Below are 6121 nucleotides of genomic sequence, written 5' to 3'. Positions count from 1 at the left end.
TTTTTTTTTTTGTGGCATACATGGTGGTTCAGCTGGAAAGAGAGAAACTTCAAAAATTAGAAACCAGATTATAGATCAAAAAAGCCCTAAATATTATTTGGAATAGCAAGTTTTGGCCGTTCTTTCCAGAGAAACAACCTTACCTGTTGCTTTAAAAATCTCCCAGTTCAACTTAAACCCCATTTTTTCACCCATTTTAGATACACCTGTAGTCCAGCCAGGATTGTTAAGAGCTGCAGCACTCAGTAGGCAGATTACAACATGACTTACACCAAGCCTACCTTCTTTTTAATTTGGGTGGTTTCAGTGGAGATGAGTGCTACTTTTTGTGCACCTTTGTGTTGCTTACTGGCTGATACATCCCAGTGAGAGGGATGGGAATTCGTACGTTTCCTTGTTTCTGTTGGCACCTGGGATTGCAATGATAGCTGAGTAAATACTGTGACAATCTTGTTCTGGATAGCTAGTTTTGATGTATTTATGTGCCAAGAAGAATCAGTTACTATGGTGAGTAAAACGTGTTAAGGCTGTGCTCGTGGGTAAAGTGGAAGTGGCAATGTCACTACGGAACGCCATGCAGACCGCCAGCTGGTGTAAACCGTGGTGAAAGCTAACACAGGCCTAGGCTAATGGGGCCTAGCTAGGGACCCAGCCCAATGTTTCTCTCTTCCAGATTTTATATATCACCTCTAAAGAGTAAAGTTTGGGAAGATAGAACCTACAATTCCGTTTCTCTGTTTTTTCTGTTTAAAGTGTCATAGACATATTTCTCTCTGTCAGGCAAGGCATCTTAAATAGAAAAAAGACACCTTGAAAGCCAACACATACTGTAGGGGCCTAGATCGTTATTGCTTGAGGGTCATTCTGCTTGATTTTGTCATGAAGAGACAACAATTAGATAATAATGAAACAAAGTCCACCAGTTGCTGGATGAAATTCCAGTCTTGCAAACTAGTCTTTAGCCTTCTGCATCCTGGTGAAAACTGTGGTCCTGTGAATTTGGAAATGTTGTCAGACTTCCTTAAGCAGTAACACATGTGCTGGAGGGAGATGTACGTCATCTTGACACAGCCCACTGTGTTCCTGTTTCTGTCCTTCTCAGTAAGAGAGCTGGCTTTCATTTCCCAGCTTTTCCAGCTGGCTGTCATTTGAAAATGAGCACAGTAAGGTGTCATGGTAACTTCAGCACCAAAATTATGTTTTTGTGATGCTTGCTTACACATTTTTTAGACTTAGAGGTTAAAGTTAAAGACCTTGGAGGTCCTTAACTTTCCTAGCTGTTCCTATCTCCAAGTCCCTAGGTTCAATGACAGTACCTCTGGTATGAAAGGAAAGGCTCCATTAGAAAAGGAGACAGGTTCCTGTTTTCAAAAAGTGGAGCAGCACTACTGGGAGAGATTAAAATGTTTCAGGCTGTTTAACTCCTAACTCTGTCTCCGATTTGTGGGGAAAATAATGGATTTTTTTTACATGTTCAAGGATGTTTATGTGGCTATGATTTGTAAGCTGAAACAGCGAGGTGTTCAACAATAAGAAGACACTGATGCCCTGTAGGAGGGGTATGAACAACATGAGGATCAGCAGGGGCCAGCTTGAGTTGAAGTAGCTTCTTATATATCCTGACAGACTAAAGAATTCTCTTCCAGAAAAAAAAAAAAATAAAATTAATGCCAGTTAGGACAATAGAAAGAAACATAAAATCAACAAAGTATAAACTGAAATTAGGATTTGTAGAAATTCTGAAGTATAAATGCTTATAATTACAAGAATTGATAGTAAGGTTTCCTAGTACAGCAGAAACAGAGAGACTAAAAAACCAATCAGAGACTTTTTTTTTTAGCTTATTAGAAGATAGAAAAACCCTGATATTTTACATTCATCCTTTAATTTTGCAATGTTTTTTTCCTGAGTAAGTTTGTATACATATACTCCATACTTACTATCTTCAAGCAATAGAGATATTGTGAAAGACAATTCCTATGAAATAAATAAACACTCTGTTTAACCCTACATATCAGGTAAGAAGACAAAAAAGTTAGATAAGAGTTGGCATTTGAGTTTCAACTTGAGCCTTTTCTTTTTTCTGTAGCATTAAACAAACTCCTGAATTTTAATTAATTTTGCTAGTTGCATATACTTATTCTCCTTTCAGAGGAGTTGGAAGGATTAGCAAGGAGTTTGCAAGTGTCTTTGCTCTCTCTTTTGTTATGTTGAAAGACATGATTCTGGGAAGAGATGGAGTCTTATCTCAAGAATTTTTTTTCCATAAATTTCCATGAGGAAATCACAACCATCCCTAATTTTCTCATCTATTGGGGAGTCTCCAAACACCATTGGAGAAGTAACCAACAATTTAGCCGTTTCTGACCAGATTTTTTCCTGAGCGTCACCGATTTATTTGTACTCTGGTTTGTTTCGTACCATAACTGGGTTATAATTCTTCATGCAATTCCTTCTGAAAGAATTACAAAATTCTTACTACAAAATAAGAAATAGTCTCTTAGGTTACAGAACTCCAGATGTTTCTCTCAGGAGATCTGGGCACAAGATCAGATTTCATATGATGGGCTCTCAGCCATCAATCTCCACGCTTCCTGCAAACAGCAGCACCTGGGCAGTTTTACTGCCATGCTCATAGGCGCACTGGTTTGCCTTGGCAGTGGTGGCATGCTAAATGGAATTCAGAGGGACTGACTACATTGTTACAGCTGCAACAGACACAGGGTTAAGGGTGTGTGTTCTTAACCTTTTCCCCTGCAAATTTTTGAAAATGATAGTCATAAAAGTACTTGAAAGTTTGGGTATTGCAAGCTCTTGCTACCTGTGGGTTCAGCAGGAAGAGTTTTTATTCTGCTCTTCTGTCAGAGAAGGGGTTGTGCATATGAGCCAGGCTGCAGTGTTGATTAACAGGTGATGTGGAAAGAATCTGTTGTCAGTGCTTCACGTATGTCATGAGGCAAACATGAAAGAAAGGGAGGGAGGTACCTGTCAGGTGAGGTTTCTGGAGAGGCTCAGCAACCGAATAAATCTCAGCAGAAGTTACCATGGATTAGTATGTACCAGTGTGAAGAGCAAATCTTGCTTTTCCTTTTCAGCTGCCATGTAGATGTACCTGTGACCCTTTTTTATCTTCACAGAGTTTTACAGCACCAGGAATTCCTTCTCCTTCTTACCTGGTATCCCAGCTTCATTGCAATCTGTCATCATACCTGAAACAATTAGCATGTCACATGCTGAGCTTCTCCTACTCATATTGGCTAGAAGACACGGCTGAGATCCAAAAATTTTGAGGCATATGTTGAGGCATAGCCATATAAATCTGAGACAAATCAGGTTTCATGGAATCACAGAACCATAGAATGGTTTGGGTTGGAAGAGACTTTTAAGACTTTGTAGCTTCTTCTCTAGTCAGAGGAAGGGACACCTTCCACTAGACCAGGTTGCTTGAAACTGCATCCAAACTGGCCTTGAACAGTTCCAGGGAGGAGGGATCTACAATTTCTCTGTAGATACCTGTGCCAGTATCTCACTACTCTCACAGTAAAGAATTTCTTCCCAATAGCTAATCTAAATGTACTCTCTTTTAGTTTAAAGCCATCTCTCCTTGCCCTGTCACCACATGCCCTTGTAAAATAATCCCTCTTCAGCTTACCAGTAGCCCCCTTTAGTTAGTGGAGGGTGTTATAAGGTCTCCCTGGAACCTTCTCCTCTCCAGACAGAACAATCTCAGTTTTTTCAGCCTTTCCTAGTGGGAGAGGTGCTCCATTCCTCTGGTCAACTTGGTGATGTCTTCTGGACTTGCTCCATTTAGGCTGATGACCTTCCTTACTTAGGGGGTCCTAGAGCTGTAAGCTCTGTCTGGTTCTCATGTCTGGTTCTCATGTCTGGTCTCATGTCTAATTCCATTACTAACACCCATTTAAAAACTTGATGAAGCCTTGAGTTGGAGTAACAGGGTGCAGAACTTGAAACAGTGCTACAAATTACCTGGGAATAGACCCAAGTCCAAAAATTTTTTTTTACATTTTAGAAGCAAAATGGTGACAGTTACATTTTACATGTATTCAAGGTAGAAGGTCTTTCCTCTATCAGGGTATTGTTTGCAATGTTATCTAACTTGAGTTGTGGGTTGCACACGTGTTAACGCAGTCATAATTTGCCTCAGGGGCAACATGACTAAGATGTGCACCTAAAAAAAAATAGAAGCTGATGCAAGACTGATACTAAAATTAAAGAAACAGATATATAAGCAGGTCAACCATGTAAAATATATCTGACTTGCCAAACCCAGCTTTACTGCTTTTAGAGCTGTGTAGGGGACATTTCTGTGAATTTTTTCCAGTTGTGAACCTGATGGGTTGTTGAATAATGTCAATTTATTATTTTTCACTTTCAGCTGCTATGCTAACCTCCTTTATAAGAATTGTGTTGGGTGAACACCTCTGGAGAGGAAAAAAGAATATTCCTTGCTTCAAAAGCAACTGAATATGCTCAAGGCAATATGGGTCCAGACCCTGAGGGGTGCCCTGATACCTGTCTAGACCCAGAGGAATGAGCAGGGAACCTTGATCCTGAAGGGAGCAGGATACATCAATAAAGTTCTAAAGGGTAGTCTAATGGTGAGCTAATTGGAAGAAAAATGTCTCAGCAAGTTTACCTCAAAGCTCTGGTAAGCTTGAAATACCATCAGATACAGGGCAGCTGAGACTGGTAAGACTTCATCCTTTCAGATCTTCCTCCCATGTTTACAAAAGAAAAACCAATTGTTTCACAGAAGAAAGCCTAGTCATCACCACTTATTGCTGGGCCAGTGGTGTTAGAGTAATGTTCAGTCATTACTGGATCCTAGAGCCACCTAAACCCCTGATGAAGGCTTTACATGGTCAGATGCCAGATAGGCAGTTCACCAAAGCCAGTGACCTGGTGAGGCACCTCTAGGAAATATCTGCAGAGGAGGCAGTTTCAGGAGTTAGAAGACTCTAAAAGCTTCCAAACAACTGGAAAAGTGCATCTCTTCACAGCTCACAGCCACAGATTTCTCCTGAAGCTAGACAGAGGAGCAGCGTTAAGAGGTACCTTTTAGGCTCTGCCTCTCTTCCTTCTCTGTCCAAATACTGACAAGAAGTGTGAAAAAACACTGCTCAGCTCTTCTTACTTCACCTGATTTTAACTGAATCTTGAAATAGATATTTGTTTTCCTTAAATATCTCCTTCTGAAAGGAGATATTATCTCTGCTTTGTTCAGGACATGGAGAATCTTGATGCTGTCCCAACCTGTGCTCTTATTATCACTTCTGATTCTGTGCTGTATTTTGCTTCTCCAGGAAAAGGGTGAAAAACTGGAAAACATTGGTTTGCATCTCTATTTTTCTGCTCTCCTTGCTGCTGTGAAATTAGCATTTCAGTATTAAATACTGACTAATATTTTTATTTAAGCTATGTTTTTTAACTGATGCAAACACCCACAGTTTGCATCCCTCCAATAAAAATACAACTTCATCACTTTTCCAGTGCCACAGCACAGGTGTAGTAAGACTGTGTGAGGGAATTCATGTCATGTTCCTGAATATGTGTGATTAAATATGTCTACCACAAAAGAGTTAACTTTCTCTTTCTCCATGCATATGCTGCTTCTGAGTCTTATGTGGAGTTCCTGAAGTCTGTGTTCGTTTTAGCTAAACTGATTTGTGTTTGCCCTGTTTTAGAAATTTGGGTCCAAAAGCTTTGCTGACTACAGAGTATCAGAAAGGAGGAAATGCACTTGTTCGTGTTTTCCCTAAAAATATTCTTCCTTAAATGACTTGAATAAAGCTACAGAGTTTAATGGCAACACAAGCAAGGACTCAAGTACTGTAAACATTCAGTGTTGGCTTGTGTTACCTGATGAGAAGACTCTTCTGAGAATAAACTGTGAGGTAGTCTTTTCATTTGTCTTTGTTCTGGGAGAAAACCAGATGACACATTTCTCATTTATTTGCTTTCTGGGTATGTCCACCACTGAATCAGTTTACATATTTGTTTCAATTTTAGGAGTTAAGAAGCTTCTAGTGATCCTTGCAAAATTAAAACTTTTGCCTGATAAAAGATACTTTTAAAATGCATAAAAGAGATATGTATGTTT

This window comes from Pyrgilauda ruficollis, unplaced genomic scaffold (genome assembly GCF_017590135.1).
Source record: "Pyrgilauda ruficollis isolate IOZ18807 unplaced genomic scaffold, ASM1759013v1 scaffold76, whole genome shotgun sequence".
Taxonomy (NCBI): Eukaryota; Metazoa; Chordata; class Aves; order Passeriformes; family Passeridae; genus Pyrgilauda; species Pyrgilauda ruficollis.
This window is presented reverse-complemented; position numbering follows the sequence as displayed.